General features: G+C 35.6%; 1 long non-coding RNA gene across 2 annotated transcripts in view; it reads left to right on the top strand.

Moving 5' to 3' along the window:
* LOC144577779 (uncharacterized) overlaps positions 1 to 16798 on the top strand; it is a 174588-nt gene that overhangs the window by 121128 nt on the left and 36662 nt on the right. The window contains exon 3 of one of the 2 annotated variants that reach the window (XR_013522363.1): positions 10588 to 10667. The exons of the other annotated variant lie outside the window; for it this stretch is intronic. This is a non-coding gene — a long non-coding RNA (uncharacterized LOC144577779). The remainder of the gene's footprint in view (positions 1 to 10587; positions 10668 to 16798) is intronic. 2 annotated transcript variants of the gene reach the window in all.

Below are 16798 nucleotides of genomic sequence, written 5' to 3' on the forward strand. Positions count from 1 at the left end.
TGTTTCAAATGTCAGGATTTCCTTATTTTAAAAAGCTGAATAAGATATTGTGTGTATGTACGACATTTTATTTATCCATTCCTCTGTCTGTGTATATTTGGTCTGTTTCTATAACATGGCTGTTGTGAATAATTCCACACAGAACACTGAAGTGCAGATAGCTCATCCAGATCCAGATTTCAATTCTTTGGGAACATACTCAGAAGTAGGACTGCAGGACTCTATTATAGTTCTACTTCTGATTATTGTTTTTTAAATCTCCATTTTTTTATAGCAGCTACATAATTTTATATTTCAAAAATAGTGTAGAAGGTTATAATTTCTCCACATCCTTACACTTGTTTTATTTGTGTGTTTGTTTGTTTGTTTTGTTTATAACAGCTTTCCTAACTGGTGTAAGGTGATGCCTCATTGGGGTTTTGATTTGTGTTTCCTGATGAACGGCAGTGTTGAGCATTTTTAATCTACCTGTTGAACATTTAAATGTCTCCTCAAGTCTTTTGCTCATTTTAAAATTGGGTCATTTATTTTTCTGCCATAGAGGCATAGTATTTCCTTTTTTTAAACTTGTATTTTAAGCTCAGGGGTACATGTACAGGTTTGTTATATAGGTAAACTTGTATCATGGGAGTTTGTAGTTGTACAAGGTATTTCATCACTGAGGTATTTAGCGTAGTACCTGTTAGTTATTTTTCCTGATCCTCTCCCTCATCCACCTTCCACCCTCCAAGAGGTCCCAGTGTGTGTTTTTCCCCTTTCTGTATCCATGTATTCTCATCATTTATCTCCCACTTATGAATGAGAACATGTAGTATTTGGTTTTCTGTACCTGTGTTAGTTTGCTAAGCACTGTGGCCTCCAGTTCCATCCATGTCCCTACAAAGGACATGCTGTCATTCTTTTTTATGGTTGCATAGTATTCCATGGTGTACATATACTACATTGTCTTTATCCAGTCTATCATTGATGGGAAATTTAGGTAGATTATATGTCTTTGCTATTATTAATAATGCTGTAAAGAACATATGTGTGCATGTGTCTTTACAATAGAATGTTTTATATTTCTTTGGGTATATACCCAGTAATGGGAGTGCTGGGTTGAATGTTATTTCTGTTTTTAGGCAGTGCTTTTCAAAATAAAACATAGATGTAGCAGTTCCTTATTGTAACTCTTGAGTCATTCAAAAAATAATTTCTTTTCACAGCATCAACAATGTCTATTTAATATAAGAAAAGTTACATTAAAACTTTCAGTTAACATCAAGGGACCCAAAGTGCTTATATTACAGAAGTGAGGAATTATATGTATACTCAAATATACAGAGCTCTAGTTTGTATGTGAAAAAAAAACTATTTTACTGTCTTTATTACATATTTGAAAAATACATTTTAAAACTAAAAGGACAATATGTTAACAATCAACTATGTGAATGGAAATATGGGCAAACCTATATTCTTAACAATGAATTTTTTAAAAACTATGTTTTGTAAATCCTTTGTAGACATTATTATATATATAACTCTTTGCCTCCTTCCAAAATAGGTAATATTTCCTCAGAAAGGACTTGATTTTATGTCATATTTTTCTTAATATGAAAATTTTAGGTTTAGAATATGAACTACATAATCAAAAGATAACTTTTAAATCCATGAAAACAGACATTAAAATAGAAAAAAAAATTTTGCTCTTCCCAGATGCTATTAATACATACCGTAAATTCTAAGTTTATTTCTATTTTTCCTCAAAATATACATAGCTCCACATGTTTTGTAACCACTATCATGCATGGTTCAGTTACTCAGTTATCATTGCGCAAATAATTAAGCGTTAGATGAAATGAGTGATCCACATAAACTGATGTGAAAACAATCCAATATACTGATACCTAATTTTGTTTTATGTGTGTGTGTGTGTGTGTATAAATATATATAAAACAAATATAAAAATAAGTTTATATATATAAAAAATATAAAAATGCATTCATGTGTATGTGTGTGTGTAAACACACCATAGAAATGATTGATTGCATTTATGTATCACATTAATATTTTCCATTATTTTACCTTAGTTTTACTGTATGTATGTTTTTACTGTCATGGAAGCATTGATTCCCCATTGTAATCACTGCTGGTGTAAAATTCAGCTGCCTAACAAATGTACACTGGAAAGGGTTCCTTTTAGCATCTGTTAAATCTCAACAGTGTGTAACTGTTCTTTTTAGAGTGCATCAATCATGAAAGAGTGAGACAGAATTAAAGAGTTTAGCCCTGTTTGACTCCCTTTGTATCTAATTTAAGCATGTATGACCCATTGCTTTCATTGTTGTGCTTACAACAGCTGTTTCTTATTATTAAGAAAAGCAGCTTTGCGTGCAGAACATAAAACAATAAACGCTAGCCATGTGGATAGAGTACATTTGATTCTAAAGGTTATAAATATACACTTAATAAAAAAGTAAGGTGATGCTAACCATATTTCACAGAGAACAAATGGTACCACTTCAGGCAATAAAGTCTAACACCTCCTGATCAAAAGAAAACAAAATACTGAGTTCAACAATCCCCAACACTGCAAAACTTTGTGCAATTAATACAATGAAATTACTTGGAAGGAGGGTAAAGTAGGTTCTTAAGAATTATGGTATGAAGAGAACATGTTTAGAGTTTTTCCTAGAAAACCACATAGTTTAACTTCTAGATACCACTGGAAAGTTATTGAATGCATATAAGTGCTTATGCTGGAGACCACAAACCTTACTTGTATTTGTGTCTATTTATAAAAATATTTTGAAACACTTTTTTGTCTTGTTAAGTCTGTAAGTGAAATTCTATTACCTTAATAATCATAAAACTAAGTATTAATGAATATGTTGATGATTTATTATATACTTTAAATTTCCCTTGCATGTTGAAAGTTTTTAAAGTACAAACTATGGAGGCAACTTTAGAATTTTGTTGGATAGAAAATTTACCAATCAGGTGAAAGTCAAAATAATAAAATAGGTCTTACCAAAACCATAACACATTTTTAAAATAATGCATGTTTTCAGCATTGTGCTATTTTCTTTTATCTCTTTTCTTTTTTTTCAAATATAATACTTACATTTATTCATTAATAAGAACGAATTGACATTTATGTAACAATCCATTCCAAGCAACAGAATATACATTTTTTCCAAGAGTCCATAGATTATAGGTTGAAATAGAGCACATCTTCATTCATAAAGCACACCTTAACAAATTTAAAAGAATTGAAATCATAGTGTATTCTCCAATCACAATGCAGTAGTATAAGGAGTAGACACTTTGTCTTTTTCTTATTCATAACATTTAATGAATAAATAAATATACTGTATTTTTTCATGTTGTAATGAAGTGGCTCCATTTTATACATACTTTTCTGAGTGTTTTTATCATAAATAGATGTTGCTAAATGTTATTACTCCATCTATTAATTGAATCATCTGCGAATTTTTCTTTCTTTTGTGAAATATGACAAAATTAGATTCATTCATCTTTTTCACTGTTAAATCAGACATATCCTTTTTGACATTTTGCAGAATTTATTGTGTAATAAATCTGCACAATCTGCACATGTATCCCAGAACTTAAAGTATAATAAATAAATCTAAAAAAAAGAAAAATGATTTTTACAGCATATATTCATTAGCTCTATAATTTGATTTTTTTTAAATGTCTTTTTCATATTTGGTATCATAGTTATGTTGGTCTCAAATAAACAGGCAGTTTTCTTCATCTGTTTGCCAAAAGACAGCAAATTTTGAGTGATTGGTATAATTTCTTCATAAGATATCTGAATTTATTAGTGAAACTGTTTTTGGAATTTTATTTGCAGAATGATTTATGATAATAAAAATCAATTTCAATATAATTGACTTTTCATATTGTATTTAATCTTGCATCAGTTATTGGTTTTCTTTAATAATTTTTTCAGCTTCATCTAAATTGTTGATATACTGTTATAATTTTTTCTTTTTTAAAAAAAATTTTTATTTCTCAGTGTTCTTTGCTGACCTTTATTGGTTAAGTGCATATTTAAGAAAATGTTTCTTTTTACTTTCTAGTAAAAGTTCTGGCAGCTACAAGGACTTTAAAAAGCCAATGGTCTACTTTGTTTTTTGTTTTTTGGTATAAATGATCACATTATACAACGTCTTTTATTTGAGTCCTTTTCAAAATTTTTCTTTTCCAACGTACATCTCTCCTCCCTTGTTGGAGATGGTTTATCTTTTAACTTTTCTGGTTATGCCTTGTTTGACATACTTTCTTTTTAAATTTAGTTTCTATAAATACTCAAAGTTGTAAGGCTAATGCCTGTTGTACAAATGTTTGAGCGCTCTTCAAAAACATGTAAATTTTTGCCTCAAAATATTATACAATATACTATTAGATGAATTAGTCTATGAATTCCTTGAAACAAGAAGCTGTGTTCATAGTTTTAATTCATAGTGACCTAGAATTAAAAATTGACTGGTATGGTGATAAACAAAATTTCTCTTTTTCCATCCACAATCACAAATACTAGCTCCTCTGGAAGTCTTCCTTCTCACCTTTTAGATCTCAGGGAGTTATCTAATGAGTGCTGTAAGAGGACAGCTTGATGTTTTCATCTTCCTCTGAAGATCAGGATAACTGTTATCCAGATAGACACTTGCTTTTTGTTCATCCACCTGCCAATCCCTTCTCTATCTTAGTTAGCACTGGGCTGGAGCAGGGAGACTATGTCTATTAATAACTTAACCTTGATGCTATTCCCAAGGTAATGCTATATTCTGATCCCAACATCTCACAGAAGTTTGTCTACAAACAGTTTTATCATTTTTAACTTATTGTACCTGTCTTTCTCTTCCCAGAATTCAGACATGAGTTCATAGGCTTTAGATAAGGACAAGTTTCATTGAGAAACAACAAGTTTTATTCCTTCTTAAGAAATGAAGATGAAATACCACATATTCTCACTCATAGGCGGGTGATAAAAAATGTGAACACATGGACACAGGGAAGGGAGTACTACACACTGGGGTCTACTGGGGGGAATAGGGAAGGGACAGCCGGGGTGGAGCTGGGGAGGGCTAGCCTGGGGAGAAATGCCAAATGTGGGTGAAGGGGAGGAAGGCAGCAAAACACACTGCCATGTGTGTACCTATGCAACTATCTTGCATGTTCTGCACATGTACCCCAAAACCTAAAATGCAATAAAAAAAGAAGAAGAAGACCCTAAAAAGTTTGACACATGAAAACCTAAGGCTTCTATGTCAAGAGACATCACAAATAACTTTAACCAACAGGTTGGAAGAAGACACTTGTATCAATTATAAGCAAGAAAAGGTTAGTAAGTAGAAAATTTTAAATAAGCCTTAGAAATTAAAAAGAAAAGAACACACAATCCAGCAGGAACATAGGCAAAAGATACAACCAAGAAATTCACAAAGGAGAAAAATATAAAGAGTAAAAGACCAAAAAAAGATGGTTAATTTATCTAATTATCATGGAAATTCCCTTAAAACTATAACCCCACAGACATTAGATTGGCACAGTGTTAAAATGAGAAGAGAACAGTATTGGTAAGAATGTGGGAAAAGAGGAATTCTCAATGCCTGTTATTTGAAAAACAATATGGTACTTACCTAGTCAACATAAAAATTTACATAGATATTAAAGAAACTTTGTGTTTTTTTGAGACAGAGTTTTGCTCTTGTTGGCCAGGCCAGAGTGCAGTGGTGCAATCTTGGCTCATTGCAACCTTCACCTCCAGGGTTCAAGTAATTCTCCTGCTTCAGCATCCTGAATACCTGGGATTATAGGTGCCTACCATGACATCTGGCTTATTTTTTTTTTTAATAGAGACAGGTTTTTACCATGTTGGCCAGGCTGGTCTCACACTCCTGACCTAAGGTGATCCACCTGCCTCAGCCTCCCAAAGTGCTGGGATTACAGGAGTGAACCACTGTGCCTAGCCAAAGAAACTGTTATGTATAAAAATAGGGGATACATGTGAGGATGTTTGCTGCAGGGCTAGCTGTGACACTGAAAATTTATAGCAGGCTGTTTAGGGAATGTATTTGTATAAAAATATATTTTTATATATCCATTTATCCATTTCTTCCAGATTTACTGGTTTGTATGCCTAGAGTTGTTTGTAGTAATCTCTGATGGTAGTTTGTATTTCTATGGAATCGGTGGTGATATCCCCTTTATCTTTTTTTACTCTATCTGATTCTTCTCTCTTTTCTTTTTTATTAATCTGTCTGGTGGACTATTTTGTTGATCTTTTAAAAAAGCCAGCTCCTGGATTTGATGCTTTTTTGAAGGGTTTTTTGTGTCTCTATCTCCTTCAATTCTGCTCTGATCTTAGTTATTTCTTGTCTTCTGCTAGCTATTGAGGCTTTTTATGTTTTGTTATTGCTCCTTTAACTCTTTCAATATTGATGATAGGGTACTGATTTTAGATGTTTCCTTGTTTCTCTTGTTGGCAATTATTGCTATGAATTTTTCTCTAGTCACTGCTTTAAATGTGTCCCAGAGATTCTTGTATGTTGTGTCTTCATTCTTGTTGGCTTCAAAGAACATCTTTATTTCTGCCTTCATTTCTTTCTTTATCCAGTTAACATTCAAGAGCCAGTTGTTCCATTTCCATGAAGTTGTGTGGTTCTGAGTTAGTTTCTTAATCCTGAGTTCTAATTTGATTGAACTGTGGTCAGAGAGTGTTATGATTTCCATTCTTTTGCATTTGCTGAGGAGTGATTTACTACCAATTATGTGGTCAATTTTAGAGTAGATGTGATGTGGTGCTGAGAAGAATGTATATTCTGTGGCTTTTGGGTGAAGAGTTTTGTAGATGTCTATTAGGTTTGCTTGGTCCAGATCTGAGTTCAAGTCCTCGATATCCTTGTTAATTTTCTGTCTCATTGATCTGTCTAATATTGACAGTGGAGTGTTAAAGTCTTCCACTATTATTATGTGGGAGTCTAAGTCTCTTTGTAGGTCTTTAAGAACTTGCATTATGTATCTGGGTGTTCCTGTGTTGGGTGTGTATATATTTAGGATTGTTAGCTCTTCTTGTTGCATTGATTCTTTTACCATTATGTCATGCCCTTGTCTCTTTTGATCTTTATTGGTTGAAAGTCTTATCAGAGACTAGGATTGCAACTCCTCTTTTCTTTTTTTTTTTTTTCTTTGCTCTCCATTTGCTTGGTAAATCTTCCTCCATCCCTTTATTTTGAGACTATGTGTGTCCTTGCATGTGAGATGGTTTCCTGGATACAGCACACTCATGAGTTTTGACTTTCTATCCAATTTGCCAGTCTGTATTTTTTGATTGATTTAGCCCATTTATATTTAAGGTTAATATTGTTATGTGCGAATTTGACCCTGCCATTTTGATGCTAGCTGGTTGTTTTGCCCATTATTTGATGCAGTTTCTTCATTGTGTTGATGCTTTTTACCATTTGGTACATTTTTGGAGTGGCTGGTACTTTTTGTTCCTTTTACGTTTAGTGCTTCTTTCAGGAACTCTTGTAAGGCAGGCCTGGTGGTGACGAAATCTCTCAGCAATTGCTTGTTCATAAAGGATTTTATTTTTCCTTCACTTATGAAGCTTAGTTTGGCTGGATATGAAACTCTAGGTTGAAAGCTCTTTTCTTTAAGGATGTTAAATATTGGCCCCCACACTCTTCTGGCTTGCAAGGTTTCTGGCAAGACATCTGCTGTGAGTCTGATTGGCTTCCCTTTGTGGGTAACCTGAACTTTCTCTCTGGCTGCTCTTAGCATTTTTTCTTTCATTTCAACCCTGGTGAATCTGACAATTATGTGCCTTGGGGTTGCTCTTCTTGAGGAATGTCTTTGTGGTGTTCTCTGCATTTCCTGGACTTGAATGTTGGCCTGCCTTTTTAGGTTGGGGAAGTTCTCCTGGATAATATCCTGAAGAATGTTTTCCAGCTTAGATTCATTCTCTCCGTCACATTCAAGTACACCTATCAAACATAGATTAGGTCTTTTCACATAATCCCATATTTCTTGTGGGCTTTGTTCATTTCTTTTCACTATTCTTTTCTCTAATCTTGCTTTCTCATTTTATTTCATTGAGTTGATCTTCAATCTCCGATATCCTTTCTTCTGCTTGCTCAATTCAGCTATTGAAACTTGTGTATGTTTTGCAAAGTTCTCGTAATGTGTTTTTCAGCTCCATCAGGTCATTTATATTCTTCTCTAAGCTATTTATTCTCGTTAGCATTTCATCAAACCTTTTTTCAAGGTTCTTAGTTTCTTTGCTTTGGGTTAGAACATGTTCTTTTAGCTCAGAGAAGTTTGTTATTACCCGTCTTCTGAAGCCTGTTTTTGTCAATTCATCAGACTCATTCTCCATCCAGCTTTATTCTCTTGCTGATGAGGAGTTGTGATCCCTTGGAGGGAGAAAGGAGTTCCAGTTTGGGGTGCTTTCTATCTGTTTTGCACTGGTTTATTCCCATCTTTGTGGATTTATTACCCTGCGGTCTTTGTAGTCGGTGACTTTCGGATGGGGTCTCTGAGTGGATGTCCTTTTTGTTGATGATGAAGTTATTTCTTTCTGTTTTTTTAGTTTTCCTTCTAACAGTCAGGCCCCTCTGCTCTAGAGCTGCTGGTGGTCCACTCCAGACCCTGCTTGCCTGGGATCACCTGCGACTTCTGCAGAACGATAAAGGTTTCTGCCAGTTTCTTCTTCTATTATCTTCGTCCTAGAAGGATATCCAGCCGATATCAGCCTGAGCTGTCCTTTACAAGGTGTCTCTTTGGATATACAGGGGATAGGGAGCTGCTTGAGGAGACAGTCTTTCCCTTATGGGAACTCAAGTTCTGAGCTGTGTGCTCTGTTTGTCCATTCAGAGCTGCTGGGCAGGTACATTTAAGTCTGCTGCAGTGGAACTCATAACTGCCTTTTTAACCAGGTGTTCTGTCCTGGGAAGGTGGGGCTTTATTTGTAAGTTCCTGACGTGCTTCTGCCTTTTTGAAAAAATGCCCTGCATTTTTGAAGAAATGCCTTCTTCAAAATTTCCTTCTTTGTGAAGAAATGCCCTGCCCAGCTAGGAGGTAGCCTAGTAACAGTCTGTCAACAGAGGTGCTGCTGAGCTGCTGTGGGCTCTCTGTTGCTGCTGTGTGAACTTCCTTGCAGCTTTGTTTATAGATGTATAGCTGGAACTGCCTCAGTAATGATGGTCTGCCTCAGTAGTGGTGGATTGCCTCGGTAATGATGGATTGCCCCAGTAATGGCAATGTGCCTCGGTAGTGGTGGACTGCCGTGGTAATGGCAGACACCCTTCTCCCCACAGAGCTGGACCATCCCAGGTCCAGCTATATTTGCTGTGAAACTCTCAATCCAGAGTGTTTCAGATTGCTGGTCTTTGTGGGGGTGGGACCCGCTGAGCCAGATCAACTGGCTCCCTATTTCAGACTACTTTATTCAGTTGAATGGGTGGCTCTGTCTCCAAGGCATTCCAGGCACCAGTTGAAATGGCCACCCAGATTTGTATGAGTTTTTGTGTGGAGACCCACTGTGCCAGCTGAAACAGCCAGGCTGAAAACATGTGCTGCTTTTCAGCCTGGGAATCTCTGGTCTGTGGGCAGTAATAACTCATTTGGAAATGTGGTGATCACTCACCCTCTGCATTGTTCTGGCTGGGGATTGCACTCCAGAGCTGCTCCTATTTGGCCATCTTGGATCCCTCACAGGCATATTTTTAATAATACATTTTATTTTCTTTTGGGCAGATTCCCAGTAGAGAGATTGCTAGACTGAACAATAGTTCTATTCTTAGTTCTTGAAAAATCTCCATACTCTTTTCCATAGTGGTTTTATTAACTTATATTCCCATCAACAGTATATAAGAGTTTCCTTTTTTCCACATCATGCCAACATATAAATTTCTTATATGGCTTTCCTAAATATTTATCAAAGAACTGAAAGCATATGTTCAATAAAGACTTGTATAAGAATGTTAAATAGTAGCTTAATTTACAATACCCCAAATTTGGAAACAACCAACAGGAGAAGGAATAAACTGATCATGGAATACCACTTAGCCATGAGGAATGAACTACTGATGCATGCAGAAACAATAATTAATCTCACAGGTATAATGTTGAGTCCAACCAAAAGAGTTATATAGTATAATTCTATTTATGAAAAATTCAAGAAAATACAAATGTTACATATGCTACTTAAAATAAAAATATAGTTTGCTTTGGGGAGCAGACATTGCTATTAACTAGAAAGAGTCAGGAGGGAACTTTCTGGGATGCTGAAAATGTTCTTAACTCTGACTGTGGTGGCAATAACTACAATATATATTCCTCAAGTCCCCTGAAACTGTGCAAGAAAGATCTGAACATTTCATTGTACATCAACTATGTTTCTCTATAAAATAAATACCATTAAAGTAATAGAGAACCCCAAAGACCCAAAAGGTATTAAAAAATAGGCAAAAACCATAAATGACCATGGTTGATCCTAAAATAATTTGTTCAACCTCAGTTACAGTAAGATAAATGTAAATTAAAATTACTTATAATATATGTTTTTTCACCTTTTAGGTAGTCAAATTTCTTAAGACTGACTACACATTTTGCTGTCAAGATTGGAAAAGTTAAAGAAAAACTTTCATATGTTGCTGGTGAGAGTGAACAATGGTGCAATCCTTAAGGAGGAAATTTGGAAAAATTTATGAAACTACATTTGCTTTTCGTCATTAATCTTGCTATTTGCCTTCTAGGAATTTATCCTGAAAAGAAACATACACTAGGACAATAACGACAACAAAAACCTATGCAGAAATTTATTCATAGGACCAATTTTACTATAAATATGCTGAAAATCATCTAGCAGGATACACAGGTTATTGACTAGAAAAATAGTTACAGTGCTCCATTAGAATACTATGCAGCTATGAAGAATTAAGAAAAATGTTTATGAACTGATATAAAATGATTTTCAGACTGCAATATTAAGTTAAAAAGTAAAGTAAGACAGCTTATATGATATGCTACGTTTTATTAAAAATAAAAATGAAACCATATTTTAAGTAGAATTTTATACATAAACAATAGGCTTTGGAAACTAATAAAGAGGCAAATTGAAAGTGTTAAGTAGGTGGATAAAATTGTTTTTAATATATTTTATCCCTTGATTTTGAATTTTGAAACATTTTATTATCTTATACATCAAAACATTAAGTTAAATTTGTTTATTACCAAAAGAAGTAAACATTAACATTCTTATGAACAACTGCTTATATTCTGGTGAAAAGAGATATAAATGTGGAAAGGGAAAAGGAGAGAGTGATATTGAATTATGATTTGATTTGGAATTAAAGGCATTGAAGTGAAGTCATTATATAAAAGCATGAAAACAGACTCCTTATCAGCAATGAGCAAAATTTGAGACAACTCTAGGTACTATTACCTACTAAAAAGAATAGTGTTTGTAGTAGAAATGACTGGTTTCAGGTTTGTGCCAGAGGAATTTGAAAGTAAACTGAAATCTTTTTAATAAACCTTAAGAGCTTCTTTACAGCCAAATAAACAATCATGAGAGTGAACTGGCAACCAACAGAATGGGAAAAGAATTATGCAATCTACCCAACTGACAAAGGGCTAATATCCAGAATCTACAAAGAACTAAAACAGATTTACAAGAAAAAAAAAACCCATGCAAAAGTGGGCAAAGGAAATAAACAGACACTTTTCAAAAGAAGACATTTATGAGGCCAAAAAACATATGAAAAAGATGCTCTTCATCACTGGTCATTAGAGAAATGCAAATCAAAACCACACTGAGATACCATCACATGCCAGTTGGAATGGTGATCATTAAAAAATCTGGAGACAACAGATACTGGAGAGGATGTGGGGAAATGGGGACACTTTTACACAGTTCGTGGGAGTGTAAATTAGTTCAACCATTGTGGAAAACAGTGCGGTGATTCCTCAATTACATAGAAATAGAAATTCCATTTGACCCAGCAATCCCATTACTGGGTATATATCCAAAGGATTATAAATTGTTCTATTATAAAGACACATGCACACATATATCATTTCAGCACTGTTTACAATAGCAAAACCTGGAACCAATGCAATTGCCCATCCATGATAGACTGGACAAAGAAAATGTGGCACATATACACTACGGAATACTATGCAACCATAAAAAACGATGAGTTTATGTCCTTTGTAGAGACATGGATGAATCTGGAAACCATCATTCTCAGCAAACTGACACAAGAACAGAAAATCAAACATCACATATTCTCACTAACAGGTGGGTATTGAACAATGAGAACATGTGGACACAGGGAGGGGAGCATCACAAACTGGGGTCTGTTGGGGGGGAATAGAGGAGGGACAGTTGGGGGTAGGGAGGTTGGGGAGGGATAACATGGGGAGAAATGCCAGATATAGGTGATGGGGCAATGGAGGCAGCAAACCACATTACCATGTATGTACCCATGCAACAATCCTACATGTTCTGCACACATACCCCAGAACCTAAAATACAATTATATATATTTATTTATTTATTTATATATATTTATATATATATATTTATAGATATATATGCACATGCCTCCATTTATATAATTATTTCAGCACTATTCAAAATAGCAAATGCATGAAAACAAGTGAAGTGTCCATCAATGGATGAATGAATGAATAAAATGTATTATGTATACAAAATGGAATACAATAAAATCATGTCTTTTGCAGCAACAGCTGTTGAACAGGAAAAAATCAGACACAGAAAGACAAATATCTCATGTTCTCACTTATAAGTGGAAGCTAAGTAATGTGTACATATGGAAGTGGAGTGTGAAATGATAGTGGGGATTCAAAAGGTTGGAGGAGTGGGGGAGGTGGATGATGACAAATTGTTATTAATATGATGTATGTTATTCAGGGGAGGGATACTCTAAATCCTTTACTACACCACTATGCAATCTATCGATGCAACACAATTACACTTTTACTCTGTAAATATATCCAAATTTAGAAAGAAATTTGTGTGAAATTTTGAACTGTTTTCCAGAGTTATTTTACTGCTTTACATTTCAACCAGCTAGGTACAAAAATTCTAATTACTCCAAATCTTTGGCAACATTTTGTGTTGCCATTTGTTTAATTTCAGCCACTCTAATGAATAATAATCATATTTCATTGTGGCGTCATGTTGTATTTCCTTGATGGCTAATGCCATTGACAGCCTTTTTATCAACTAATAGGCCATTTGGCTATTTTTTTTGTGAAATAGGTATTCAAAGTTTTCACCCATATTTTATTACATTATCTTTTAATGATTGATCTGTACTGGTTATTTTTATATTCAGTATGTTACGTTTTTATATGTACACTGCAAATATTTTCTCTAAGGCTGTGTCTTGTCTTTTCATTTGTAAAAATTATTTTTTCATGTAAATTGTTTATATTGTTAAAATCCAGTATGTCACTTTTATTCCCTTTTAATTAGAGCTTTTTAATTTTGTCTAAAACAGTGATCTACCACAAGCAATATTGTTTAGAATTTGTCTCCACCAAATCTTATGTTGAAATGTGATTCCAGTGTTTGACGTAGATCCTGGTTGTAAGTGATTGGATCCCGGTGGCAGATCCCTCATGAATGGTTTGGCACTATTCCCTTCATGATAAGTGAGTTCTCATTCAGTTAGTTCACAAGAGATCTGGTTGTTTAATAGTCTGGAACTTTCTCTTTCTCCTTCTCTTCCTCCTGTTCTCTTGTGACATGCTAGCTCCCTGTTGCCTTCTGCCATGATTATACATTTCCTGAGTTCTCACCAGAAGCAGATACCAGCACCATGTTTCCTTTAAAGCCTGCAGAACCATGAGTCAATTAAATCTCTTTACTTTGTAAACTTCCCAGCTTCTGGTATTTTTTTATAGTAATTAAAACATCCTAAGATAACTAGGATACCAAAATATTTATCTAAGATTTTCTTTTAAATATTTATAATTTTAGCTTTTTAAATTAAGCCTAGGATCGATATATTTTTTTATTTTTTATTTTTTATTGCATTTTAGGTTTTGGGGTACATGAGCAGAACATGCAAGACAGTTGCGTAGGTACACACATGGCAGTGTGTTTTGCTTCCTTTCTCCCCTTCACCCACATTTGGCATTTCTCCCCAGGCTATCCCTCCCCACCTCCCCCTCCCACTGACCCTCCCCTTTTCCCCCGAATAGACCCCAGTGTTTAGTACTCCCCTCCCTGTGTCCATGTGTTCTCATTTTTCATCACCCACCTATGAGTGAGAATACGCGGTGTTTCATTTTCTGTTCTTGTGTCAGTTTGCTGAGGATGATGTTCTCCAGATTCATCCATGTCCCTACAAACGACACAAACTCATCATTTCTGATTGCTGCATAATATTCCATGGTGTATATGTGCCACATTTTTCCAATCCAGTCTATTATCAATGGGCATTTGGGTTGATTCCAGGTCCTTGCTATTGTAAACAGTGCTGCAATGAACATTCATGTACATGTGTCCTTATAGTAGAACGATTTATAGTCCTTTGGATATATACCCAGTAATGGGATTGCTGGGTCAAATGGAATTTCTGTTTCTAAGGCCTTGAGGAATCGTCACACTGTCTTCCACAATGGTTGAACTAATTTACACTCCCACCAACAGTGTAAAAGTGTTCCTTTTTCTCCACATCCTCTCCAGCATCTGTTGTCTCCAGATTTTTTAATGATCGCCATTCTAACTGGCGTGAGATGGTATCTCAATGTGGTTTTGATTTGCATCTCTCTGATGACCAGTGACGATGAGCATTTTTTCATATGATTGTTGGCCTCATATATGTCTTCTTTCGTAAAGTGTCTGTTCATATCCTTGGCCCACTTTTGAATGGGCTTGTTTGTTTTTTTCCTGTAAATCTGTTTGAGTTCTTTGTAAATTCTGGATATCAGCCCTTTGTCAGATGGGTGAACTGCAAAAATTTTTTCCCATTCTGTTGGTTGCCGATTCACTCTAGTGACTGTTTCTTTTGCCATGCAGAAGCTGTGGAGTTTCATTAGGTCCCATGTGTCTATTTTGGCTTTTGTTGCCAATGCTTTTGGTGTTTCGTTCATGAAGTCCTTGCCTACTCCTATGTCCTGGATAGTTTTGCCTAGATTTCCTTCTAGGGTTTTTATGGTGCCAGGTCTTATGTTTAAGTCTTTAATCCATCTGGAGTTAATTTTAGTGTAAGGTGTCAGGAAGGGGTCCAGTTTCTGCTTTCTGCACATGGCTAGCCAGTTTTCCCAACACCATTTGTTAAACAGGGAATTCTTTCCCCATTGCTTGTTTTTGTCAAGTTTATCAAAGATTGTATAGTTGTAGATATGTTGTGTTGCCTCCAGTGCCTCTGTTTTGTTCCATTGGTTATATCTCTGTTTTGGTGCCAGTACCATGCTGTTTTGATTACTGTAGCCTTGTAGTATAGTTTCAAATCCGGTAGTGTGATGCCCCCCGCTGTGTTCTTTTTGCTTAGAATTGACTTGGCTATGCGGGCTCTCTTTTGGTTCCATATGAAGTTCATGGTGGTTTTTTTCAGTTTTGTGAAGAAAGTCAATGGTAGCTTGATGGGGATAGCATTGATTCTGTAAATTACTTTGGGCAGTATAGCCATTTTCATGATATTAATTCTTCCTAACCATGAACATGGAATGTTTCTCCATCTGTTTGTGTCCTCTCTGATTTCGTTGAGCAGTGGTTTGTAGTTCTCCTTGAAGAGGTCCCTTACATTCCTTGTGAGTTGTATTCCAAGGTATTTTATTCTTTTTGTAGCAATTGTGAATGGCAGTTCGTTCTTGATTTGGCTTTCTTTAAGTCTGTTATTGGTGACAATATTAAGTTAGACATTGATATGGTGAAAGTTAGGAGGGGTTTTTTTTCTATATTTGTATAGTTACCAGAAAACAATTTTTTCAAAAGATTTCTTTCCCCCAGTTAAACTTCCTTGGAGACTTTGAAGAAAATAATGTGACCGGGGTGGGCGTGGTGGTTCACGCCTGTAATCCCAGCACTTTGGGAGGCCGAGGTGTGTGGATCACGAGGTTAAGAGATCAAGACCATCCTGGTCAACATGGTGAAACCGCATCTCTACTAAAAATACAAAAAATTAGCTGGGCATGGTGGCGCGTGTCTGTAATCCCAGCTACTCGGGAGGCTGAGGCAGGAGAATTGCCTGAACCGAGCAGGTGGAGGTTGTGGTGAGCTGAGATCGCGCCATTGCACTCCAACCTGGGTAACAAGAGCGAAACTCCGTCTCAAAAAAAGAAAGAAAGAAAGAAAATAATGATAATGTGACCATGTATGTATGAGTCTTCCCGCCTCTACTCTGTTCCATCATTTTATCTGTCTATCTTTATACTAATATTATGCTTTCTTGGTTTTTATAAATTTTTACTGTTTTTGTTTTTTTTTTGAGACTGAGTTTCACTCTTGTTACCCAGGCTGGAGTGCAATGGCGTGATCTCGGCTCACCACAAGCTCCGCCTCCTGGGTTCAAGCAATTCTCCTGCCTCAGCCTCCTGAGTAGCTGGGATTACAGGCGTGCACCACCATGCCCAGCTAATTTTTGTATTTTTAGTAGAGATGGGGTTTCACCTTCTTGACCAGGATGGTCTCCATCTTTTGACCTCGTGATCCACCCACCTCGGCCTCCCAAAGTGCTGGGATTATAGGCTTAAGCCCCAGTACCCGGCCGAGATTTTTACTGTTTTAAGATCAGAAAATACATATTTG

The sequence above is a fragment of the Callithrix jacchus genome, chromosome 9 (genome assembly GCF_049354715.1).
Source record: "Callithrix jacchus isolate 240 chromosome 9, calJac240_pri, whole genome shotgun sequence".
Classification (NCBI taxonomy): domain Eukaryota; kingdom Metazoa; phylum Chordata; class Mammalia; order Primates; family Cebidae; genus Callithrix; species Callithrix jacchus.